Raw genomic sequence first — 10126 nt, forward strand, 5'->3', positions numbered from 1 at the left:
TATATCAGATCGTGCACTGTCTTGGGGAAGGTGGTGGGGAAGAAGGGGGAGAAAAATTTTAAACTCAAAAGCACATGGAAGTGATTGTTATAGTTAATAATAATAAATGTATAATATATTTATATAAATATTAAATTTATATAATATAAATATAATATATCTAAATACATACAATTTACATCATATATAAATAAATAATAATAAATTAAGAAAAACATAAGAAAAAATAATAGTGCCTACCTCACAGGGTTATTGCCAAGTCAATCAAATAAAATATTTTCAAAGTGCTTCGTAGAGTGTCTAGAACCTAGTAGGTACTTAATAAATGCTTATTCCCTTCCCTTCTCCTTATTATCCAGTTATGCCAATTGGTGGCCAGCCCATTGGGTCAGTTCATCAGTACATCTGTCCTGGACCAGCATTAAAGATGGGAAATGAACTGACTTCAGAATTATGAAGGAGGGAGACCAAAGGGTAGATTTCACTGGGGAAATAACATGGAGTCTTCAATGTCCCTAAGCCCTTTCTTGTTACAAAAAGGCATCTTTTCAGCAGAATACTGACACCAATGACACCAACTCTGTAGTCAGAAGACCTAACTTCTGAGGATGCTTACCATTTGTGTGACCTTCACAAGTCACTTTACTTCCCCAGGCCTCAGTTTCCTCTTCTGTAAAATGAAGAAGTTTCACTAGATGGACTCTGATGTCTCTACCTGCTCTAGTTCTGTGATTCTAGGATCCAAGGAACTCAAATGAATATGCTCCTTTAGGGCTTGTAAATTACCTGTGGTGCAGAGCCAGTCAGGTGTGGCATTGTCTCTGTGAGAAATAGGGCCAAGGAGGAAACCCAAAGCAATTATCCTGATCGTAGGAAAATGGGTTTACATTAAAATTCAATAAGCAGCACCTGGCTCATAATAATCACTTAGTAAGTGCTTATTGATTGATGGACTGATTGAGTACCTACTATGCACAAGGGTATTCTAATTAGCTCTGGGCTACAAAGTTGTTGTGTTTTTTTTTTTTAATGGCATAGTCCATGCCTTTGTAAAAGCATACTACAATCTACTAGGGAGAAGGGCAGGGAGATCAGCAGATTCAGCCACACAAATAATTATGATAAGGGCAAAGGGGAAAGCTAGAAAAAATTGAGGAGGGAGAGAAGACACAGCAGAGTGATGATTAGAGAAGGCTTCAGGCAGGAGGTGGTGTTTGATCTGAAGGGGATTTCAACAGGGGAAGATAAGCAGTGAGCACATTCCAGGTATACAAGACTGTCTGAGTAAGTGCACAGAGCCTAGGACAGCTGGTCAAGAGAAGGGAGCAATCAGTCAGGAAGTCTTGTGGGAAGGTGGTGTGAATGGATAGAATCAGTGTGAAATAAGGCTGGGAAGGCAGGTCAGAGGCAGTGTGCTTGTACCTACAATCTCTCCCAATGGTATGGATGGAGTTGGAGAAAGTACATGGTTCCTTTTCTCTTTTTTGTTGTGTTGGGGAGAAGTCATTAGAATAACTCTACCCAGCATCCCTGTGGACAATCACAAAGAGAATTGATATGTTCTCATTTTGACGCAGTAAGTAGTTTTAACCTGATTAGGAGGCATCATACCCATGTACTGGGTATAGGAACTCATAATATACAATAAACTGTCCTTATCCTAGACAGAATTGGAGAGAAAACCTAATCTACAAAGTACAAAGAGGAATAATTGATGATGATGATGATGATGATGATGATGATGGTGATGCATAACACATATAGTGCATTTTGCAATTAATATTTCATTTGATCCTTACAATAAGCCTAGAAGGGAGATGCTGTTATTATACCCATTTTACAAATGAGGAAATTGAAACAGGCAGAAGTTAAGTGACTTGTCCAGAGTCACACAGCTAGATAATGTCTGAGGCAGGATTTGAACTCTGATCTACCCGATTCCAAGACCCATACTATCCACTGTGCCACCTAGCTTTATCATTTTCTTTTTTTTTTTCTTCAGCATTTTCTAAGGGCTCTGATAATCAATTATCTGGATGGATTGCCTTTTATTATTCTTTGTTATATTTCTCATAATCTGTAAGTAAAATTATTTACATTTTGAGTCTGGTGATTAGTCTCTGGGAATGGTATGGAATACTGACATTCTCAAATCACCTTGTGCTGGCCTAGTTTTTGTCCTTCATTCCCTAAAAGATTGGACACAAATAGTCCATGTGAACATTTGGGGTAGATTCTCTAAATATGGGCATCTTGCATTTCTTTTGAGCTACTTCAATTCTTCTTTGTTCACAGAGCACAGCACCTTCTCTGATGAGGGCAAGCCATGCTGAACCTTAGTGGTGGCAATGAGCCAGAAAAAAAAGCCTTCTCCAGTCTATCTAGTCCCCTTATACATCACATATCACTAGATTGTAGAGGACCTTACATGCCATACCAGTGAGTTTGCATTTTTTTTCTATAGTCAATAGCGTAAATGCTAAAAGTCAGGGTAAGAGCAGAAAACAATTTTTTGTAGTTCTGTTTAATATCTATCTTCCACTGGCAAGAATGGAGCATTTAGAAAACTTATTTGAACTTGCCTAATTTTCCAGCTCTTGCTTAGAAGTAGGGTGAGTGGGGCAGCTAGCAGGCACAGTAAATAAAGTACTGGCCCTGGAGTCAGGAAGACCTGAGGCCTCTGACACATGACACTCACTAGCTATGTGACTCTGGGCAAATCACCTAACCCCAATTGCCTCACCAAAAAAAAAAGAGAGAGAAAAAAAAGGAATGTTTCTCTGCAGACTGTCAAAACTACATTAAAAAAAAAAAGAAAAGAGGGGCAGCCAGGAAGACCTGAGTTTAAATCCAACTTCAGACCAGACACTTGATACTAACTAGCTGTGTGATCCTAGGCAAGTCATTTAACCCCAATTGCCTTAAAAAAAAAAAAGTGAAGCCAGATTAGCCTGAGTGCAATGTGTAGGGTATTTCCAAATCGCAGGCCCCTGGCAACATCTTCAAGCACTTTCCCTGCTGTTCTATTCAATCAATGTGGAGGCGATGGAGCTTTTTCCATATCTCTCTCCCTATTTTCTTCTTCTCATCTTCTCCATTCTGCTCTTGTGTGGCTTTCAACCTCTATACATTGCTCTCGGTCTTTTACTCCTATTCTACAGTTTGGTCTTACCCATCCTCTGTCTCATTCCTAATCCATTATGCCACAGTTAGTTTTAGTTATGCTCATCTCTCTCCATCCTTTTGTTTTCATCATTTTTTTATATGTATCCATCTTTGTACCTCAGCTTTTCCTTGATTTAGAGTTACAGGGATGGTAAAGGATGAACTCATCACGTTAATGATCCGATCATTGGAGAGAGTGACCAGTATAAGTGGAATCATACAGAGGTAAATTGACATCCCTTCTAGTAGCAAATAGCAGCATTGATTTTATTATGTGTTTTATTATGGAAAGCCATCCTGCCTCTCCAACCCCTGGCCAGAAACTATGCCCTAGAAGACTTATTCCTTTCAGGTATAGAGCTCCTACTCTCCCCCCGGCCCATTCTTGAATGGTTCACTATATCTAAGCCACCCCACCCATAGCTTCACTTTATTCCCTGGCATCTTTGACAGTTGCCTACTGCTTGCCACATTGCCCACCCCTCCCAGCCATGTTCCCCCTTTCCAGTTCTGGAACCATAATTAAATATCACCATTTGCTCCTGGAAACAGTATATCCAATCTACCCTCATACGGATTTACTTACCATCCCTAAAACTTTCCCAATGAAAATACACCTCACCTACCCCAGTCTCCTCCTATAAGAATGTAAGCTCCTTAAGGGAAAGAGCTGTGTTCATTTTCAACCTGGTAAACATTTACCTCCTAAGTATTTATATTCCCGGTTCTTTGCACAGTATTTGGCACATAGTAAATGCTTATTTTTTTTCTTTCATTCATTCACTAACTCATTTGTTCATCATTGTAATTTGAGAAGTCTATTCTCTTATAACTTTGCATAAAAGCACATAGTTTAAGACCTGGAAGTGATCTTACAAACTTGAAACATTCTTCCTATGATATTTTGTGTGTAAACCTCCAAACTCTTATTTAGAATGTAAGTTAATTGCAGGCAGGTGCCATGCTTTATATCCCTCTCCCAAAAGAGTTTATAACATCTATTGATCGTGTCTGATATTTGTTGATTGAATTTGCTTAACTATTGATTGACATCATATAGAATTTGGTAAAGAAAGGTAAACTTTATTCTAATACCCAGTCCTAGATCCCCCCTCAGTCTCTATGCATTAGTAGGGTTTTGCTCAAATTCTGCATGTTTCTCTTACTCTTATTCGGTGTACATATATAGGAATCAGTCTGTTATATATAAAATTCTAGGGGACTGGAAATCAATACCCTTGGGTTTGAATATCCACATGGCTATATACTGATTCTGCAATCTTGTGCAAGCTACTTCCCTCCCTGGCCTCAGTTTCCTCATTTATTAAATAGGAGTAATAATATTTGTACAACCTACTTTACAGGGTAATCATGGGGAAATGTCTTAAATTTTAATATTGAAATATGGGAACAGCACATACTTTTGTCAGCATGGAAAACTCTCTCCACCAACAAAGACCATATTTGGTCTTTGACTTAATAGAAAAATCCCACAAAGTTGTCTAGACAAGAGAGGTTAGGCAACTTGCCCGGGGTCATACAATGGTAAGTGCCAGAGGTGTGATGTGAACCCAGCCTTCCTGATTCCATCCCTACATATAGTCCATTAGAATACAAGCTTTTTGAAGACAGGGACATTTTGTTTTATTTTGGTTTGGTTTTTAGTTTTTTTACTTGTTTTTTTTTTTATGTGTGTGTGTGTGTGTGTGTGTGTGTGTGTTTTGCTTATTTTCCTCTCTGTATCTCCAACGCACAGCACAGTGTTTAGTAAGTAGTAAGTCCAATAAAACTTGGGGATTGACTGATAGCTATGTGGTGCCTGGAGTCAGGAAGACCAGAGCTCAAATCCAGCCTCAGATACTTATTAACTGTGTGACCCTGGGCAAGTCACTTAACCCTGTTTGCCTCAGTTTCCTCATCTGTAAAATGAGCTAGAGAAGGAAATGCCAAACCACTCTCGTATCTTCAACAAGAAAACCCCAAACGGGGTCATGAAGAGTAGACAAGACTGAACAACAACAAACACTGACTGTCCAAGTTACCTCTCTAAACTCATTAAACTTTAAATCACTATATAAATTTAAGTCATTAATTCTCTACTTGATTTTTGCCATGAAAACACATTCTTTGCTTGTTTCCATTCATGTCATTCTACCTCCCCTTCATTGCGCATGCCATGTTATCCTGATACTTCATTCACTCAATCATGCCTCCTGGATTTTTCATAATGATATACTGAGTGAAGATGTTCTAAGGCAATGGTTTCACCACAAATAGAAATGGATTCCAGCGGGTGTCTATTGAATTAGAAAACTACGAATTAACATTACCTATGTTGTATTGTACTTTTGTTTATTTTGTTAAACATTTCCCAATTACACTGTAGTATGAGCCACACTTGGGAGTTTTGTAGATACTGAGGTCGATATGGTAGTGTTTGATGCTTCTGCCTAAGGGATGGGCATAAGGGAGCTACAGATGTCCACTGCTAAGGCTTTCATCCTATTCCTAGAGGATAAATGCTGAGGAAAGCCACATGGTACAGAGGATAGAGTGCTGGCCTTGGAGTCAGAAATACCTTAGTTCAAGGGATTTTAATCTTATCTGTGTCATGGACCCTTTTGGCAGTCTGGCAAGACTATGAACTCCTCAGAATATTTTTAAATGAATAAAATAAAATATGTATGATTACCAAAAAAAACCAATTATACTGAAATATAGTTATCAGACATGTTTTTTAAATGGACTCCAAGTGACTAATCCTTGCCTGCTTCAGATACTTACTAGCTAGCTGTGTGACTGCGTAGGTCACTTAACCTCTCTCAGCCTCAGTTTTTTCACCTGTAAAAGGGGTTGCACCTCTCTGACACGACTATTGTGAAGCCTAACCAAAGTAACAGATGTACAGACCTTTGAGAATCCAATTTTATTAGTGTTATTTAGTCGTGTCTAACTCTTGATGACCCTATTTGGGTTTTCTTGGCAAAGCTACTGGAGTGCTTTGTCATTTCCTTCTCCTGTCCCTGAAAACCAGAAGCACTAAATAAATGTCAGTTGTTCCCATTATTATTATCATCATGAATTAAGAAGGAATTTCAGCTCCCTTTCATCCTTGCCATAAAGGCAGATCACTGATACCATATCATTAAAGATTTATTGACTCAGAAGATAAAAGCACCAATACATACTGGAGAGAGGCACCCAAACCAAAGTAGGGGGAAAAAAACCTCACCAAATTTGACAAACATGCCTCTACCCAGTTCCATGTCCAATCTACCCACATCAGGCATCCTGGGCCCCTACATTTGAAGCTACATGCATCCAAATTCATCTTTAAACTAAAAGTTAGGAAAAGGTTTCTTTTTTTTATTGCCCAAAAAAAGTATGAAAATGCTGTTACCTCTCCTGACCTCAGCTATTCCTGGCTTAGAGTAAGGATGAATCATCCATATAATGACTATTTATACATGAACGCGCCAGCCGGTATCAAACATGTAGTGTACTCACAACACAGGGAGGAGTATGGGAAGTTTCCCAAAGTCAGCCAACGCTTGGATTGCCTCTGGTCTCCAGCTGATCAGTATTTGCAGTGAGTACTTAACCACGACTCCACCTCCATATGTTCCAGCCCTTTCACCTTTCCCTCTGCCTGTGACAATGAGAATATTGAAATCAATAGTTCTCTCTCCAAGCTACAAACATGCGAGCACTTTAAAATGACGAATATTTCAGAAGAAAACACACCCACCCCAAGCTGAGTACTTGGAAGGTCGATTTTCTAACGTCTAAAGCTTGCAGTAAAAGTGTGGAGAAATCCGAGCGCTCTTATTCGGCTGCAATACATCAATCAAACGGGTAATTTAAGATCATCTTTATATAAATAACTCACATTTACATAGCATTTAAAGATCTATAAAATGTTTTCCTTATAATAACCCTACAAAGGAGGTAGTATAATTATCATTAACCCCAATTTACATGAGGAGAAATGGGCTGGGAGACGTTAAGTAACTTGCTTATGGCCAGGAATCTGAGGACCAGATTCAAATCTAGCCTGCGGTAATGACTATCTGTGTGACCTTGAAAAAAATCCTAGTCTCTTCAGATCTCAGTTTCTTCATACATAAATGAGGGTGTTGGACAAGATGCCCTCCAAGGTATCTTCAACTCTAAATTTATGATCTATTTGTTTCTAATAGGTTTCATCAGAGATAAGAATTGACCCCAAGTCCCCTCTCTCCAAATCCTGTGCTCTTTCCTTATTGGTATTCCTATCAATTACTGACAAATTCACAAGTGTGATGGTGTTCATTTGATGCTTCTCACAAACCGTGGATAAAACATGTGTTTGCATTGAATATCCGATAGAAGTGACAGATTTGTACTGATCTCTGCATTCTCTTTTGTTTAATCCCCACTGAGATCAGTAGCATTGTTAACCTGTGTGATAACTGATTCCAGGGTTAGGGTACAGTGTGGAATCCTAGAACAGAACAAAAGTAACTAGGCCCTACAGGGAGCAAACTCATCACCTTGGCTCCATTGGCCCAAGTCTCCAGAGGCCATTTTGAATAGGGGACCTCCCTTTAATATCATGTGCAACAGAGAAGCAGAAGAACCCTGTTTTCAGGGATAGTGTGATTGAGTGCATGGAACACAGCACTTGACATGGACAAGCTTGTATTCAAATCCGTTAGATTGTGAGCACCTTGAGACCAGGGACTGTCTTTTACCTCTTTCTGTATCTTCAGCCCTTGCACAGTACCTGACATATTCTTTTGTTCACTTGTTTCAGTTGTATCTGACTCTTCATGAGCCCATTTGGGATTTTCTTGGCAAAAATACTAGACTGGTTTACCATCGTCTTCTCCAGCTCATTTTATAGATGAGAAAACTGAGGTCAATAGGGTTAAGTTACTTACCCAGGGTCACACAGCTAATAAGTGTCTAAGGCTGGATTTGAACTCAGAAAGATGAGTCTTCCTGATTCCAAATCCACTGTAGTACCTAGCTACCCTTGAGTAAGTCATAAGGACATAGTTATTTCAGGACCATATATTGAGAGCTGGAAGGAAGCATTCAAGGAAGAATGCATTTAAAGAACTTCTACTATTACAGGTAAGGAAAATGAGCCTCAAAAAGGTGAAATGACTCATCAATGATCATATAGCTAGTAAATGTCTGAGGTCACATTTGAACTCAGGTCCTCCTGACTCTAGGCCCAGCACTCTGTTCACTGTGCCACTTAGCTGCCTTGAAACATAGTTGGCACTGATAAATGTTTATTGGATGATAAAAATCCCTTCTTAGATACTTAATAGCTGTGTATTCATGAGCAAATCCCTCAACCTTCCCTCACCTGTAAAATGGTGACTACGATACATGTAGTAACCTCACAGGGCTGTTTTGAGGGATGAGATAAATACGGAAAGGGCATGGCAAATCCTAAAACTCAGTATAAATGCTAGCTATTATTAAAATGGTAAAATGAAGATAACATTTGTACTACCTACTGCTATGAGGAAAGAATCATATAAATGGGCATTATTAATAATAATAATTATTAGTAATAATAATTATTATTATTAAGAGGCAGAATAGAATAGCAGATAGCTAGCCCAGGAGCCTAGAAGTCCTGAGTTTATGTCCTGACTGACATATTCTGGCTATATGATCCAGAGTAAGTCACTAAATTTCTCTGACCATCCCAGACTTTTTCTCCCATGCCCCCACCCCACCAACTTGGAAAATGACCAAAATTGCCTCAGGTTAAGAGTTATGGCTGACAAGGGTAACATCTGTCAAGAGTATAAGCTCATCCAAACCAGGAGAATACTTTACACAGTTCCAGCAACACTATGCGATGACCGACTTTGTTAGACTTAGATCTTCTGAGCAATGCAACGATCCAAGACAACTCCAAAAGACTCATGCTGGCAAATGCTGTCCACATCCAGAGAAAGAATTATGGAGTCTGAATGCAGATCAAAGTACACTGTTTTCTCTTTTTTTGTTGTTGTTTTTTGTTCTTTCTTTCTCGTAGTTTTTCCCTTTTGTTCTGATTCATCTTTCACAACATGATTAGTGTAGAAATATGTTTAATATGGTCATACATGTATAGCCTATATCAGATTGCATGTCACATTGGGGAGGAGAGAGGGAGGGGGTAGAAATTTAGAATTCAAAATCTTATAAAAGTGAATGTTGAAAACTAAAAATAAATTAATTTTTAAAAAAGAACACCCACTCTTCCAAAGGCATATAAGCATTAAGTGGGTACCATGAGGGGTCTTTGGCATTTGAGAGTATCATTGACCCCTCTTATTAATTGTTGCTAACATGATTAATAAGATGATTACCCAGAAAAAAAGAGTATAAGCTCATTTGCAAAATATTACAATGGAAAACAAATGGAAGACTAACTTCAGTATCATCTCACATAACAGTGTAGATCAACCGAGAATATGTGAAGAGAGAATGGCACAAGATCTGGATGATCCCAAGAGCATGGCAAATACAGTTAAAAGAAGCCCAACAGATGGAATTGAAATGGAACCAATCAGGACAGCATTTTTCTAGTTCCTTCCCTTGGCAATGCCAGTAACATTGCTGAATTTATACCAAAGTGTACTATGTGAGAGAACGTCAGGGACACTTAAAAAAATGAAGGTAGACAGCAGGACCAGACATCACCAAATAGAGACAGAAGAGATCTACGCTAAAGGTGAGGATTTTTAAGGCATTCAGGGTCAATTTTCAACATATTTCAGAGGGAACGATTCCAAAAGAATGGAAAAGATCATAGACTGTGCTTTTCTTGACCTTTACAGACAAGCTGGTTAGTGCTCCAATTTGAATCACAAGGTACTAGAAACATCTACACAAAAGAAACAGAGGTGTAAGGTAACATATCATTATTAAAGAATGCATTGTACCAAATGGAAATCAGCAGGCCTATGGC

This window comes from Phascolarctos cinereus, unplaced genomic scaffold (genome assembly GCF_003287225.1).
Source record: "Phascolarctos cinereus isolate Bilbo 61053 unplaced genomic scaffold, phaCin_HiC Scaffold_4;HRSCAF=312, whole genome shotgun sequence".
Lineage (NCBI taxonomy): Eukaryota > Metazoa > Chordata > Mammalia > Diprotodontia > Phascolarctidae > Phascolarctos > Phascolarctos cinereus.